General features: G+C 39.3%; 1 protein-coding gene across 2 annotated transcripts in view; it reads left to right on the top strand.

The window, feature by feature from the left end:
* The window catches only part of cdh18a (cadherin 18, type 2a), a 103,277-nt gene that overhangs the window by 31,492 nt on the left and 54,158 nt on the right, over positions 1 to 17,627 (top strand). The window contains exon 1 of one of the 2 annotated variants that reach the window (XM_053227693.1): positions 15,574 to 15,801. The exons of the other annotated variant lie outside the window; for it this stretch is intronic. The gene's annotated coding sequence lies outside the window, so the exon portion shown is untranslated. Of the gene's footprint in view, positions 1 to 15,573; positions 15,802 to 17,627 lie in introns of those variants that run through there. 2 annotated transcript variants of the gene reach the window in all.

Here is a 17,627-nt window from a genome sequence, read left to right as displayed (position 1 = left end):
CTGCCTCGCACCCCGACCCTGCTGTCAGCTCACGGCGATGACGTGTTACTACTGCATGAGAAATCATTAGCAGATCTAACACTCGTGCTTTTTTTTCCTCCCCGAACAGCTTCTTCACTGGCTTCTCGTTCCTGCTGTGGCGCTGGTATAAATGATGTTTCAGAAATTATGCTTGTGTATGCTCTGATGCTTTCGCTGCTTGCTCCCTGAGACTGAACAGATGATCTTTCGGGAGCACAGCTAGTCGTTAGGGCATGTATTAGCGTTAGATCAGGAGGAAACCAGAGCACGCTGTGGCTTAATTCTTGGTGGAATCGCAGGAGGACAGATGTCATGGGGCGACGCAAAGCAATGGATGTTCTAACCTTCAGAACGGAGCACATTCTCGTGCCTGTGTTTAGTTTCTTTTTTTCTAATAGCACTTCATATTTTATTCAAAAGATATCGAAGAACTGTGATGTGCAGCTAATTACAAAAGAGAGCATAAAGGCATGCTGGGACAACATGGACGTTCCAGATATCACTGAATATTAATGACTGTGGGCTGTTCGTTTTTCCAACGAGTCCATTTTGCTCGATCATAACAGCACTGATTGTAAAAAAAAGTCTTCATAAATCCTTCTGATGAGTTTCAGAACATCCCAAAGCATTTTCTTTATTTCTACCCCCTCGCTATTTCTCAAGCCTAAGTGCCCCCGCTAAACGCACAGCCATCGACTTTATGCCTTGGCATTTAAGTAAGTTTAGTAATTTGGACTCGTTGGCTCGCTGCAGGGCTAAATACACTCTGACACTGCGCTACACAGATGCCAGATTAAGAGATCGGATAATGGGCCCCTGTCAGCGCCACTCATTTTAAATCTCCTCTGAAGCCTGAGTCCAGAAATCGCTCACTGTCACATCTCTTTATGTTAATCCTCAGCCACTGACTTGTGATGGTGATTATGATGATGATGAAGATGATGAAGATGATGATGACGATGGTGTTGGTGATAGTGATGATTATGATGGTGATTATGATGGTGGTGATGATGATGATGATGATGATGACGATGGTGATGATTATGATGGTGATTATGATGGTGGTGATGACGATGGTGTTGGTGATGATGAGGATGATGATGGTGATGATGATTATGATGGTGATGATTATGGTGGTGATGATGATGACGATGGTGATGATGATGATGATTGTGATGATGATGATTATGATGATGATGATGATGACGATGACGATGACGATGGTGTTGGTGATGATGAGGATGATGTTTGTGATGATGATGATGATGATGATGACGATGGTGATGATGATGATGATGATGATGATGATGACGATGGCGATGATGATTATGATGGTGATGATGATGATGATTATGATGGTGATGATGATGATGATGATGATGACGATGGTGTTGGTGATGATGAGGATGATGATGGTGATAGTGATGGTGATGATGATGATGACGATGGTGATGATTATGATGATGATGATGACGATGACGATGGTGTTGGTGATGATGAGGATGATGTTTGTGATGATGATGATGATGACGATGGTGATGATGATGGTGATGATGATGATGATGATGGTGATGATCATGATGGTGATGATGATGATGATGATGATGATGGTGATGATGGTGATGATTATGATGGTGATGATGATGATGATTGTGATGATGGGGATTATGATGTTGATGATGGTGATGATGATGATGATGATGATTATGATGATGGTAGTGATGGTTTTCTCGGACCAATCCCACGGCACGTGTGGTCCGGCATTTCTTCAGTTCCCCGCTCACAACTCTAGCTCCTTCCTGCAATTAGCTCCTATTTACTGTTTGATGCACAAACAAAAGAACCGTGGTTTCATCTTATCCTGTCATATCCTGTTTATCTCTCACTAAATGTGTATAACGACAGTAAAGCTAGCAGAGATCGCTGGTGTGTCTGGTAAAGCTAGTCCAAATCCGAGCACGTAACATGCAAATCAAACTTAAATATATTTCAGTGGTGTGTATAAATCCTATTGTAAATTGTATAACTTAAAAATAAAAGCTAAACAGGCCACGCCATACCAGTCACATAATTCTTTCAATGTTTACATTTAAAACCTTGTAAATTACTTCTTAAGCAGATTTTGTTTGTCTAATCACTGCTGCCAGGATGATGCTAATTTCTAATTGCTAGCATTATTACCACATGGGCTGGCGAATTAGCGTAACTCCAGTAGTAGCATGCCTCCCATAAGTATGCTAACAAAAGTTATGTCAAAACTAATAACATACTGTATGTTGCTTTTGTACGGGGCAGCCACAATAAATAAATAAATAAATATATGCCTGCTATATTGGAAAATTTCAATTAGGCAATTTTTTAATGTAAATTTATATTTTTCTTCATGATATAACTCACCTGCTGGAGGCAAACCTAAACAAACAAACAAACAAACAAACAGGTCATAGAGTCACAAAGCAAAAATAATTTGCTTGCCAATCATGACAATATGACAATATGATTGTGCTAATTGTTGCTAGAGTGGATATGTTAGCAGCTAAACAGGTAGTGCAAATAAAACACTAACAATTGGGCAAATTACACCAATGTGAAAGTTATCATGTTTAGACTACCTCACTTAGCTACGTCGCTTGTCACAGCACCTGCTACAGAGCAAGAAACAGTTTCATATAGACCAGAAATAATATAAACCGTGTAATTCACTTTATAAGTGGAAATTTCAGTGCTATGCTAACAGCAAGTTACCTGCAAATGAGCATAACTCGAAATAGTAGCATGGCTATCGTTAAAAAAATGCATAAAAAAGGGACATCATTAAAAAAAAAGGATATATATATATATATATATATACATTATACTTATATGCTAGAAGGCAAAAAAATTCTGAAACCTTTTAGTTTACTTCCTAATCATCTTTTTGGTTTGTCTGATCACTGCTGCTAAGCAATGCTAATTTTCCCTAGCGTGGCTAAAAACGATCACCTGCTAGAGGGTATTCTAGTGCAGGGAACTTCATCAGGACAGCACAAGCACAACAACACAGGGTATAGAAAAGTAATAAAGAAGATTAATAAGCGGCGTGACAGAAAATCGTACCGTCTTTAAATCCCTAATGACCGCGTGAGGCTTTTCAGACGCATAGCAAAAAGAAAAAAGGAAATTAAGTTGAAGTGACAGCGCAAGTGAAGCAAACGAAGTCTCAGCGGGTTTCTCTCTCTCTATCTCTCTCTCTCTTTCTATCTGTCTATCTCTCTCTCTAACACACTAAATAAAGCAATTATACTTTTATGCAAATGCTACGCCACTTACAGGAAATACTCTCACAGCTTCTAACACACAGCTATATGATAACTGCTGCTGCTAATATTATGATTAGTGTGTTAAATAGAATGGAAAAAAAAAAATCTCACCAATTAGACCTTTATGGAAATTAGACTAAAATTAGACTAAACAAATGTTTGTACCTTCTAATATGCTACAGTGAGGAACAAGCTGAAGCATTTCATACAATAATAATTTCATTAAGCATGTAATAAATTCAAGTGTTCATGTGGGTTAATTATACAGGAATATAATTTAAATATCTTTATATATTTAGACTGTTTCTATTATTATATTTATACATTATACAATATCTTTATCAAGATAATTACATTCATCTTTTTTTCTTTTTTTATCTTTTGCACGCAGAATAAAATATTAAAGCTATAATTACGTATTTCATATGATCAACTCCAGAAATATTGCCACCTAATACTCAAAACCGGTGAAGCACTGGTTCTATAAAACAAATGTTTTACAAAGTAATTTGATAAAATCCACTCTAAAAATAAAAATTAAGAAATTTACTTTTTACTTTCATAAAATTGTTGTGTTGTTGTGGTTGTTGTTGTTTTAGTGTTTCCTGTCCAAAACCTATATATATTTTAGAAAAATATAGAAGAAGAATATTTATAAATATGTTTAATAGGTCAAATAATCAGGCCTGATATTAATTAATTAATCAACCCATAAAATGCAATCGGTTCATAATAAAAAGCATCAAAAGTCTTAAAGTCTTTTTAATTAGGGGTGCCAATACTTATGAAATTACTATATATAAAGATTGTTTTATTTCAATATGAAATGTAAGTGTTTAAACTGATGGTTTTTGGAAAACAAAACGATGATGTAGGTGTGGCGTGGCATCCCTCCATCTTTTTTCCATCAGCGATGTTTGTTTTGCTAATAACTGAGATAAAAATAAAATTCAGTACGAGTTTTATGGCTATAAACTCTAAAGAGATGGCCTGGTGGGAGAATCTTTGCTCCGAGTGTCTCACTGATCTCAGAATCAAGTCAGTAAAAATATAAGTGAAAGTTTAAGTTATAAATGTAAGTGAAACCTGAAAGTTTAGCGTTGTTTAGCATGCAGCACACTGCGCTAACACTCCTATCAGAATTCACTGCGCTTTTCTCTTTCTTCTAAGAAACTTATTCATTTTTAAATGGCACCAAAATGCAGCAGGAACTGAATGACTTCTGCAGAAAGGGAGCCCCGGGCACAGGAGGAAAACCCACACAGGAGAGAGAGAAAGCAAACTTTTTAAATTATTCATTAGGGTTTGGTTAATTCGGTGTGCTGCATCGTTATACAAACCTGTAATTCATTTCTAACCTGAACATTATGTTCATCTGTGGTCTCTTTATTGTTCTGTGTAACTTGGCAAGAACCAGCCACTGGAGGCGCTGTTCACAAACAGTTCTTGCACCCCGGAGATTGCAGCATGAAGCTATTTTGTAATCGATTTTTATCCAAAGCAAACCTCAAATGAGATCCAAACTCAGATCGGAGTGGTTAAAGGGTTTAAAGTTTTGCTCAAGACCCCAACATTAGCTCTCTGGGAGAACCCACAATCTTAGAGGAACCTTAACCATTAATCTACACAAATTGAAAACCTAGAGTTTTAAACGCTCCTTAGCTGTTCTTCTGAAGGAATCCTTAAAAGTTCTCTGCAGAATGCTCCAACAGGGCTTGGGCTTTTCAGAAAGGATTCCAAACTAGAACCCTTTCAGGAGGCTAAGAATCCTTAACTATACAAAGAACCCATCGAGGAACCCTCAAAAAAGTCCAAAACTACAATCCACAAGGATTCTTCCTGAGGACACTGTGATTGGGATCCACTGAAGTACTCTTAAAAACACTTGTTCTGAGATTATCAGATATATACACCCTTACAAAAGGCCAAATCTAGAACCTTTATGGATTCTTCTTAATGCCATCCTGAGAGGAACCCACCGAAGAACACTTAAAGAACCCCTTTTCTAAGATTATCTGATATATGCCTTCTAGAAAAAAACATCCAAACCTAGAACCTATAAGGATTCTTCTTGAGGACATTGTGACAGGAACCCATTGAGATTGATTAAACAAAATAGCCAAATCTGGAACCTGTAAGGATTCTTCAGGACAGCCTGAGAGGAACCAGTTGAAGAACCTTTGAACAATCCTTTTAAAGATTGTCAGATTATATATGCTCTTTATATGTCAGTAGAAGATGTAGTGAGAACATGGTGGAACCTCTGTCGTGGTCGTTTTAGCCAACGCTCTGGAGGATCTGGTCAAGAACATTGGCGAGATCAGTGCTGAAGAATTAATAACTTTTATTCCTGAATAATTTGGGAAAATAATTAAGTGATAAAACGATGGACTTCATAAATTTAACCAGTAATTCTTGCTAATTCTTACTGTTTATTATTTATTCTAACGACGCGTTGTGTTATTTTCAAGCGTTTGCTTTCAGAACTAATTGCTATAAATCGAAATTCAGCAGACGTTTGTACAGATTCTGCTGGATGTTCAGCCATAAAGCACGAGTGGACCAGATGCTGCTGTGAGTGCTCATGAAAGCAGCTCGAGTGCTAGCATTTGTTGTTTGTTTAGCCCGAGTGAATCCTGTGTTGCCGTGTGATTAATGGCGCCGGCGCTGGCGGTGTCATGCGTTAGCTCTGTAATGGGACTGAGTACTGCAATTAGAGCCATCAGGCCACGGAACCCTGTTGAAAATTCATTCGCAACAAATTGAGATAAATTGACTGTGTCACAAATGAGGTTCCTGCCCGGGTGGATTAAAAGGGAACGGACAAAAAGAGTGAAGAGAGGAAACACTCGACAGGTCGAAATTTAGTGTGCTAGTGATAAACAGAACGCTGCTGAGTTCTGGATTCTGGATTCGCTTAAAGACTCTGGATTTAGCTAGGTAGCTAGGTTAGCTAGCTAGCTTGTTAGCCTGCCAACATGTAAACGGTCACCATTTCCACTTGTTTGTTTGTTTGTTTTTTAACATTGTTTATTCATAATAAAAAGAAAATAACTTACTGAATAAATCTTCACAATGTTTAGGAATTTAAGCGTTAGGAAGCATAAATCTTGTAGAGGCTTAAACAATAAGCTAATGCTGCAACTTCTGCCAAAATACTGAAAAAAGTTCAGAATGTTTACACAAAAAAATCTGCCAAAATGCATTAAAAACATGTTTTTGCTTTATTATTATGGGTCATTGGGTACATCTTTATTCCTGAGAAATAAATCTAATCCATTTGTAAATGAAACAACACTCAACAAAACTGCAGAAAAAGTCGAAAGGGTGAGAAACGACGGAGATCAGGGCTGCACCCTGCGCTGCGCTGCCTACCAGCCTCTCCTTCAGTGAGTTATGGAGTGCTCCTAATCTGCAGACAAGTTTTTTTGTTTTTTTGAGTCTGTACAACAGAGAGTCATCATTCAAGGGAAATAAAAGAAGAACACTTTGAAAGCACAGCTGCCAAGTGCGGAGGGAGGAGTAAAATCAATGAGAGGAAAGTTTCAGTTGTAGCAGTATACCAGAGGAAATAAAGAAATAAAAACAAAAAAAAGTCGATTCGGTGTCAGTCGTCAAGATTGTCTGTTTTGCTGAAGAAAAGAGGGAAATTATTTTGGTATCTGTTCAGCAAGTACTGGTCTGAAATCCAACCCAATACTTGCATGACGAAATATTTATCCCGCTAAATTGTAACGATAAAACAGTAACTGAAAATGGATAAAAAACCATGACGTGTTGTTCTTTAATTACAGTAACTCTGTTTAAAGAACTACCTCATCACACAAACCCATTGTTGATTAATTTGCCAACACTAACAGTTTTTGCTTACTAACGAAAACGTCATACTTTTTATCCATTTATAGTTACGCTTAATGTTGTGAAATGTCTACAAAACAAGCTAGTTCCTGTTCTCACTTACGTTATAGCAGCTGTAAACAGTCGTTTCCTCACCACCCTCTCTTTTTTAATCTCTCTTCAAGTTAATCAGAAAAAACGCAGCTTGTCATGTTACTGATAAGCCGCAAAAAAAGTAAACCTCTTTACCGCTGACTGTTACAAAGCGCTGACACTGGAGACTCCTTCCATTAAATAAAAGTCTCCTTACAAAACCTCACCGTATCAACAATTTTTTAATCAGGTTTATGTGAAGCATCCGCTTTACAGGTCCCTGTGAATGAGCTGTTACTATAGAAACGATAACGCGTCAGAGCGTGCGCATTAATATAAACCAGTGTCCTGTTGCTACATTACCGTCCAACAGCTCCATGGCGTTATAACTCTTATTGTTCTGCAATTTGTCCTAAAACTCCTTTCTTGTTTCAGACGCGTCCTTCAGCGCGTACCTCTGTCGCATCATTCATTTCTCATGTCCCATCTGCTCCGTCTCTCATGTCTCCGTTCTATCTGCGCCCCAGTGAGCCATCAGACGGAGCTCTGACTCATGCACAGTTGTTCATCTGTCTATCACGGCACAGTCTGCACATCGGAACATCTTCTCAGCTGAAAGCCATCAAAAACACGGCGCCGAGATTTGTGAGGATTTGTTCAAATAAACGAGTTCTTCTCAGCGAGGAACATGAGGTCTAGCACTAGAGCTATAAAGAAGCAGCAGAAATAATCAGGAAGTCTAATATTTATCGTTTTTAACACAAAAAAAAATAGTAATAAATCGTCAGGTAATTGACAGAGAGTCCTGGGCAGGTTTGTGTGCAAGCTAATGCATTCTTCTGCAAACTTTCCCTGTTTAGGCTTCATTAAGCAGGTACCTGTGTAATGGAGAGAGATGAAAGCATTTAAACAGGACTCAGACGGAGCTCGATTCCGTCACTCGACTACAGCATGACGAGACTTCCTGTTTTATGTCTGATCCGGATAATAACACACCTCTGCTTTGCTCTCCGATGGAGTTTTTAAATGACATTTTATGGATTTTTAAGTGTGAGCTGTGCATTTTGCTATTGATTCTTCTTCCTGATTTTTTTTTTTTTTGAGTGATGCCCAGTGTTACAGTTTACGTTAAATGTCAAGGAGACGGTACAGTTACACATCAGTGGCAGGTTGTTGAAATGTGATTAAATCCAGACATCAGTGACCCGTAACACGAGATGGACTGACTGTAAAAGACAATTATGTTCATATATGTAGGAGCTTCCACTCTAACAGAGTCAGGAAATAACATAACCTGGATCTGATATAACCTAATAGAAAAATAATTTCCACTGAGGAATTTCAAGGAGCAGCTCGGAGAGGAAAGGCGTAACTGCCGGCTTGTCATAATCCACAATTATTCAATTAGCTAACGTAATATTGACTATTTTAAAACGCCGCTTCCCTGAATTCCAGCTCAGCATCAAGTGTTACACTCTGATGATATTACTCTGGCGTGGTTACGCCAAAATAACGCACACTGCTGAAGATCACTGTTATATTATAAATATGGGAAACTTCAAAAATAAAAATAAAAAAGTTTTGTTTTGATTAGGTCTCCTTCAGTGAAATATAGCCACAAGTAGCAATTTAGGGGTCCAAGCACTATACGATGTGCAAGTAATGACGTGATCCTTTTCGTTTGATTCCATGATGCAGACATGATTCATGTGATTAATATTTTTATTTTGTGAGGGATGTTTTCATGATCATTTGGTAATTTTCTTTAAATCATAGTGCCACAGTACTTAGTGATCTTCAGGGTGTGGTCTACCATGTTTGCTGAAGTTCAGGCTGGTTTAGTGTCATTGCTGTCAACTTCATTAGTCCATTACTAGAAAAAAAAAACAAATATGTAGGAACCAAAGTGAAATCATACCAGTATGGCCAAACCTATAGTTGTAACAGTGATAATTATTGGACTTGTGATCTAAAGAACTATCAGAAATGTGAAATAGGTAATCGAGAGAAACGTTAAACCAACTTTAACCAGGTGAAGAAGAAGAAGAAGAAGAAGAAGGAGAAGAAGGAGAAGGAGAAGAAGAAGGAGAAGAAGGAGAAGGAGAAGAAGAAGGAGAAGAAGAAGGAGAAGAAGACATAGAATCACAATAGAGCTTCTAATCCTTCAGTGCTTGGACCCCTAATGGAATTCCAATGAGTAGATGTGGTACTAAAATACTAAAAATAAACTGTACGTATATTTCATATCTAGTGCATTTAGACAAGTATATTAAGCTGTAAATATACTCAAAACCTAGTGTACTTTTCTTCAAATATACTTAGACATGCTACAATATTTAAAGTAGACTGTAAGTATACTGAAGTTGACATCGAGTACTCTTTTCTCTAAGGACGTTTTCACACTTGCATTATTTTTACAGACTTGGGGCTATTTTATGCTGAGATGGTGGTACATTTGGTGAAGTGTGAAAGCTGTTTTTCCTTAGTCTTGAAAAAGGTGGTCTGGGGTTTGATTCAGCCAAAAAAGTGGTGCAGTCTACATCAGGTGTGGAAGCTGTCGGCTCTCAGCACTGCGTACCAACTTGGCTCAGCTTGTCAGGTTACTTCCTGTTTCAAGTCTCCAGATTGCGTGGAAAGCCACACATCTCAGGACTGGAGTTCTGTAATTAGCGCATCTTCATGGTCCGAGTGCTGAGAGCATCGTACAGATTTGCATGTATTCCTGCATGATGACATGCTGCGTGTCTTAAAGTGCTGTTCTTCACTGTTTGAGTATTAGCACCAAAGGAAAATAATAAAATTTAGCAAATGGATGAACACCTAGCATTATGCAGACCTGCGTGCACAAACATGACACGCCATCAATTCATGGTTCGGATGGAATCCTTTAATGTGACAGCAAACCTGCAATTCCAAGCCCCGGCCCCAAACAAGCTCAGAAGACTCGGTGCAAATGTTAAAATGCCCTTAATATACTCAAACACGCTAATCAGTCATGCTGTTAGAAACTTGAGACTTAGCATACTTTACTACAAGTATACTTAAACGAGATAAATATTAAACGTAAACTTTACAACTGAGGTTTTTCCATTGTGTGCTTTTCTGTATATATGTATTTGTTTAATTAGACAATTTTATTCGTACGCAAAGCTACGAGAGCTAACGTGAACTCTGAACTCTTTAAAATTTATTACAAGTTAGCTTGTGGCAATTCTTATACATTTACAATTGTGAGATGGCGCTGAAGGAACTTCACATTGATGTTTGGGACAATACAGCCACTACAAAACGTCCCTCGTGTGCAGAATTACACAATTATGTAGCTGTAGTTGTGTGGATGTTACCACATGAACTAATCAGGAAACAGTGAGGAATATTATCCTGGGTTGGTTTCCTGCCTAATCAGTGTCCAGCACATTGCACAGAACTCAGTATCACCTCCATAAACGGCAAAATATTTGTGGCCACAGATGGCGCATGGTGTTTAATGGCTTCCTGTCGACGGCGGTGTAATTTCACTCGACAGCCATAATCTTCCTCTGGCATCCGCAGAGAGCTGAAAACTGGCAACGGAAAGAAAGGAAACGTCGTTCCGGCTCCACGCTGGAGAGTCTCAGTGTTCAGGAACAGTTTACACGGGTCATTCATCAGCTCCCTTGGCACGGCCATCGTCTGCCCCCCACACAGACTCGCACACCATGAACCCGGGCTTGAAATGAGATTCCTTCAAGTGCATAATCTGCTTTTTTCCTTAGCCATGATTCGTTTTTTTTATATCGCTCAATATCAGTCAAGCTCTCATCCTCTTTATCCTAACAGATGGAAAACTCTGCGTCTGCCTCTGCGTGATTCTGTGTTTCCTTCAAAATTCAACCTGATCTCCATCTAAATGTGTGTGTGTGTGTGTGTGTGTGTGTGTGTGTGTGTGTGGGAGAGAGAGAGAGAGGGAGAGGAAGAGAGACATCACGGCTCCCAGTGCATTAGGCAGTCACAATAATCAAATATATTCTACATATATAAGTATATTATATCATGATCATTTGCAAAACATTTATCACAGTTTACAATACCATCAGAATATATTCTCCAAAAATATTGGCCCCCTTCACAAAAATGAGCGAAATTGATTGTATAAATATTACAGACTCACAGAAGTTTAATTAAGTTAATGATTAAATGTCTTATTAAATAATATTTTCTCCTAAAGGCATACGTGGCAAAACTATTGACACCTCTAAAAGAAAATGTTGATCCTTAAAAATGTCCTATTGTTTTTTTCATTTGTGATCAGTTTTCAGAAACGTGGTTCTTAGCTTTGACTTTTAATAAAATAAAGATTGATGTTTAAGTTAAACAATAATTAACAAAGAAAAACATGGGTAACCATTGACATGCTGAAGTTTTTGGTGAGGAGACGTATATTTAACATTTCTGGAAGGAGTCTCCAGTGTCAGTGCTTTGTAACAGTCAGAGGTAAAAAGTATGAGATGTTGTTTTTAATATATGAAAAACCTGTAAATGTTGACAAATTTCTGGGGTGTAAATGGAATAAAACACTGCAGTTATAGGAAAATAATGAAGTTTACAGTGGTAAGAGTGAGTCTGCTTCATCACACCACCACATTGTTGATTAATTTTCTATAACAGCATGACACAGAGTGTTTTATTCCTTACTTATCATCACTCATCACTATTTTGTAGTTACCGTTTTGTATTCACAACACTTGCACACCCACCCACCCACACACACACACACACACACACACACACACACAAACAAACACACACACCTCCTCTTACTCCTGTAGCATGTCATTTTTTTTCATATCAGTAAATGATGAGGCGCGGGATTATAGGCTTTTCCCGAATGGTTAAACCCACGCGTTCGATTAGCTGTCTGAAGCTGTCATGTCCTGACACACACTTCACTGTGTCAGCACTACGGGGACTTTAGAGGGTCAAGTGGTCCTCTGCTGTGTGCACTTTATCGCCTCTTTATCGCTTCTGGCCCGACGCTGAACTCAGTCACAAGAGCGTGAGAGCCGTGAAATTCTCTTTATAAAATAGAGCAATCTGCTTTTTTTTGTGTAAACAGAAGGACGTAACTATAGTGTAGAGATGGAACTGAATATGAATAGATTATTCAGAATGAACATATGTTCTAAACAGGAATCAGTCGATACACTAAAGCCACGATATGAGACGTATCCCGATATAGGCTTCACGAGACGTTATTGGCACAAACAAAATATGAAATTTTAATACATGTATTTTGTAAGGACAACAAATCGAACCACTGCAATATAACTACATTGTATTGTAAGAAAAGTAATCAGGATTTATAACATAATGTGTAATTTTCTCCTTTCATTAACATGTTATTTTAATAGAGGTAGAGCTCGTAATAAACATAAATATCATAATACAAGATACGAGCAGCAAATTCGCCTTGCCAATATTTTGTAACGCGATATTCGATATTCTGTCTGAGTTCTAAACAAATAGACTTACAGATATGAAAAGGAGGAGTGATATTTGGTTTTTCTTTAGAAAGTTTCACATGGCATCAATTTGGAGGTTTTCACTTTCATGAGCACGATATATGAAGATATAAAGCTCACAGGAATACCTACATTTTTTTCCACTTTTCTCTCTAATTTACTGATTGGTCTCCTATCATACACCAGCTACCATCCAGGACAAGCGCATCTTTTCAAACTGCTGCATCACTTTAACGCGGAGTAACATGCTATCCGCACTCTTACGCATACATGAGCTCACAGATGCCTTCGATTGGCTAGTGTCACTATGATTGACAGGTGAGAGAGAGCGAGTATGCCCCTCCCATCCATCATTGGGATTCAGAGATCACGAGTCTGAATCCCAATGATGCCACAGCCATCCATGGCCAGGAGTCAAGAGAGTGAGGTTTGCTGTGCTGTCTGGATGGGAGGGGCATACTCTCTCTCTCCTGTCAATCAAACCTCTTCCAGTTTAGAAAGAAAAAAAAACCCTTCCAGTTTAGAACACGCCCACTTCAGGTTTAAATCCAAATACAGATACGGATATGGATCTTAGGAGCAGATACACATGATGTAATTGTGTTACACCCCTACTGTAATGTCATTTGAGTTACAATGCAGTATATTTTGCTGGTATCACCAGGAAATGCAACAGCGCGAGTGTGAAAGCGGGGTTCGCTCTGAAGCCCTCTGTCGCTACGAATCAATAAGGCTTAGTGTGCAGCAAGAAGCGCATTTTACAAACGGTAGGAGGTCCCATTCATCGGAGAATCACGCTGTGGGAAGTGAACGATGGCGTGATGGAGTTTGCTTTCTCCACACAAGGCAGCCTCATTTTACATAAGCTCACCTCAGGCCCACCTGCCAGGACGCAGGCAGGACCATGGAAAAAAAGAAAAAATAAATAAACAGTCGGAAATGATAAATTATGGGTCTGCGCAGAGGGAAGGAGGGAGAGATGGAGAGGAGTGATGGATAGAGCTGGCAGACGAGGATGAAGGCTGGGTGGCTCGAAGCATTGATGCGTAGACCGCTGTTTTCTCCCGTGAGCTCTTCGCCGAGAGTTTTTGTCCTGTCAGTATGAGCTAACAGGGATGAAGAAAGAAAGAAAGAAAGAAAGAAGGAAAGAAAGAAAGAAAGAGTGATTTCACGCTCGGTTTGTCCAAGACTCCCACACCAATATTGTTCATTAGGGAGCCTTAAAGTAAATAATGACTGAGATTGACAGCAATCACCTGCTGAAAAGACGAGCAGTTGGTGAAGTGCTGTTGAATTCTGGACTCTGATTGGTCAGAAGGTGGTGATAAATTTATTATCTATTCCTGGAATGTAACTACAAATAGATAAAAATCATATATATAGATATATAAATCACTGAACACAATAAAGCAATAAAACCCTTCAGGATGTGCTGTTGTAGGAAAATAATCAACTCCGTTTCATCACTCCAACACTGTAGATTTTCCTACAACAGCATGGCACAGAGTGTTTTATTCCTTACAAAACTGAAAGAGCTGTTGGATTTGATAGACAGCGAAAGGTTGCGTAAGAGAGAAAGACAGTAAAAGGCTTTAAAAAATGTAAGAAAGAAAGCCAGAGAGAGGCAGAAATAAGAATAAAAGACAGGGAAAGAGAGAAGGAGAGAAAGTGATCTAAAAGGCAGAGAGATGATGACTGAGGGGGAGAGAGAGAGAGAGAGAAAGAGAGGAGGCTAAGAAATGTGGAGGGAGAGAGAGGTATGAAAAGATAAAGAGAGGTTGAGTAATGTGGATGGACAGAGAGAGTGATGAAAGAGATGGAGAAAGATTGACTGAGAAAGAAGGATAGTGAAAAAGAACTGGTGCGAAACCAACAAAGAGAGAGGGATGAAAGAGGTAGAAAAAGTGAGACATGCACAGAAAGAGAGTGATGAAAAGGTAGAGCGAGGTTGACCACAAAATGGAAAAAGAGGGAGGAGAGTAAAAAATGTTGGTGAGAGAGAGAGAGAGAGAGAGAGAGAGAGAGAGAGAGAGAGAAAGAAAGGCATGAAAACATAAAGAAAGGTCCAGAAATGGACACAGAGAGAGAGTGATGAATGAGGTAGAGAAAGCTTGACTGAAAAAGAAAGATGAATAGAGAAAAATAAAAGGTAGAGTGAGTTTGACTGAGAAATGTTGAGAGAAATGAAAGAGAGAGGAGATAGGAGTCAAAGGCAGAAAAAGAAACCTAGAAAAGGAAATGGTATGAAAGAGAAAATGACAGAGAGATGAAAGAGGTTGCCTGAGAAATGTAAAGAATAAGAGAGAGAGAGAGAGAGAAGGATGGAGAGAAACTGATCAAAAAAGTGAAGAAAGGATGACTAAAAGAGAAGGATGAAAAGGCTGAAAGAGGTTGAGGAATGGAGAGAGAAAGAGTGAGAAACTGAGAGAAAAAGTGAGAATGAACGAGAGAAGAGGGTAAGAAACGTTAAGCGGGAAAGGCATGAAAAGATAAAGAGAGGTGTGTGAGTGAGAGAGAGAGAGAGAGACAGAGAGAGAGATGAAAGAGGCAGAGAAAGGTTGACTAAGGAATGGAGAAACAGAGAGAGAAAGATGGAGAGAAAGTGAGAATGAAATAAAGGAGAGGGCAAGAAATGTTGAGTGAGAGAGATGGATGAGGGCAAAAGACAGAGGCTGAGGAATGTAGAGAGAGTGATGAAAGAGGTAGAAAGTGTGTGTGTGTGTGTGAGAGAGAGAGAGAGAAAGAGAGAGAGAGAAAGAGAGAGAGAGACGCTGACTTGTGCGCATGTACGTATGAAAGTGTGTGTGTGTTTGTGTGTGTGTGTGAGAGAGAGAGAGAGAGAGAGAGATTGGTACTTGTGCATGCGTGCACGCGCGCGCGCACCCGGCCAATCAGATCTCCTCTGCTGAGCTGCGGCTGGTTGGCAGATCTGGGAGCGAGAGTGGAGTGGACTGTGAGCAAACTAACACACACACACACACACACACACATCTAAGATGTGGAGGTAACCCGGTCACACACCTTTGCAGATGTAAAGACAGAAGCGCAAGGTAAGAAAATTCTTTCTTTTCTGCTTGCGCGCGCGCGCGCGTGCTGAAAGCTCCCAGGGTTGCTGTTCCGGTGGCGCGCGCTCGTGTCTGTGTGTGTAGATAGAGTGTGTGATGCTGTAGAGAAATAAATACGCAGGGAATGAGGGAAGATGCGCGTGCATACTGATGATGATGATGATGATGATGATCCCGCACTTTCCCTGGAATCGGGTTCTGCAAGACGGCGCGCGCTAAGAATAAAAAAAATCATGTAAAAAATCTGTGCTTTTGGTGTCCAGCTGCTTTGAGACACCATGAAGATGAACTCCCTGGGTTGTGAGATGAGATGAGAAGCAGATGACTTTTTTTCTTTTCTTTTTTTAATGTATATATTAATGTTTTATATGTGGGTTGCATTCCTTTAAAGTGTGCGCGAGGCGCACGCGGTGTTGAAATCACCGCATGTTGAGGATGGAGAGGATGGAGAGGATGGAGAGCAGGCACTGCGGGGTGTGTAGATGTCTCTCAGGTGTCTGATGTGTCTGTAATGTTTTTTTTTTCAAGCGGAAGTGAAGTTAATGTGATGAGCAGATACCGTCTGGGTGTGATGCATTGATTTTTCCGCCGTCTTGTTTGATTGCACGCGCGGGTGTTGTTTTTTTCCAGTCTTAAGGTTTAGTGCTTCCAAGCTGCGGTTATGTCAAGGTGCCAAAACAGCACCTAAGAGCCTCTCTGAAGTCCATCTCGGTGATATAGCTAATGCTTTAATGCTGTAAAATGAGCCATCGACTTCACGGTTTACAGAAAGAAAAAAAAAAAAAGAAAAGAAAAGAAAAGGGGGGGAGGAGGCACGCGGGCTGGGAGCTGAGAAGTGCACGAGCAGATTGTGAGCTTCTGCACTTGTCCAAAAAATAGCTGCATGAACTGCTGACATGAAAGGTGTCACATGATTGACAATACTGAAAGTGTAGAGCATTTAAAGAGAGCTCGTGCTCTGTGTGTGTGTGTGTGTGTGTGTGTGTGTGTGAGAGAGAGAGAGAGAGAGAGAGAGAGAGATTTTTTCAGAGCAAACAACACTCCCTAATAATACACACTAGTGATGCATTAAGCTGACAGGATCAGAGTTATCGGTGTTGCTGTTAAACATTTTCACGGTATGACAAACTAGTCTAAAAATATCACGGTTTCGCGATATCACACACACACACACACACAAACACAAACACACACACACAACCCAGTGGTAATAATATTTATTACAAAATATTTATATAAAAGTTTCTTTGCACATATTGTACATAACAAAAAAAGAAGACAAAGAAAACAAAAAGATCAAATCTTTTCAAACCCAATAATTCGTCTTTCAGCGGGATTCGTTTTCTGGATGTATGTTGCCTGTGATGTTGCGTCTGTAGTAATCATTCTTGATAAACGATCTCGGTATAAATAACAGAGATGGGCGTGTCTTCACCATGTCCTCATGTTTGTATTAATACAAACTGATTGTTTTATCCTTTATTAGAAGTGCTGGTTGTAGGGGGCGTGGCCACACAAGTTGCACTAAATCAGTAGTAGGTCACATGACCATATGTCTGTAGACTGTACTTGTGCTAGGAACACAACGACTTTCCTAGCATTGCTTCTCAGACACACTTCTCCTTTTAAACGTCGTGTGTATTTTATCCTTCTGCATTTTAAACTTTTGTTTCTGGCGAGAGATGATAAGAAATGAGTAAAGAGCAAACGCTTCCTGGACTGAGGCGGCAAAAATCTGCTGTTGTTTTGCAGAAAGTCAAACATGGCATAATATTTTGTATTATTTACAAAAAAATGGTGGATTTGAACAG

Source organism: Pangasianodon hypophthalmus, chromosome 21, assembly GCF_027358585.1.
Source record: "Pangasianodon hypophthalmus isolate fPanHyp1 chromosome 21, fPanHyp1.pri, whole genome shotgun sequence".
NCBI lineage: Eukaryota > Metazoa > Chordata > Actinopteri > Siluriformes > Pangasiidae > Pangasianodon > Pangasianodon hypophthalmus.
The sequence above is the reverse complement of the archived record's forward strand: the minus strand, read 5'-3'. Positions and strand labels throughout refer to the sequence as shown.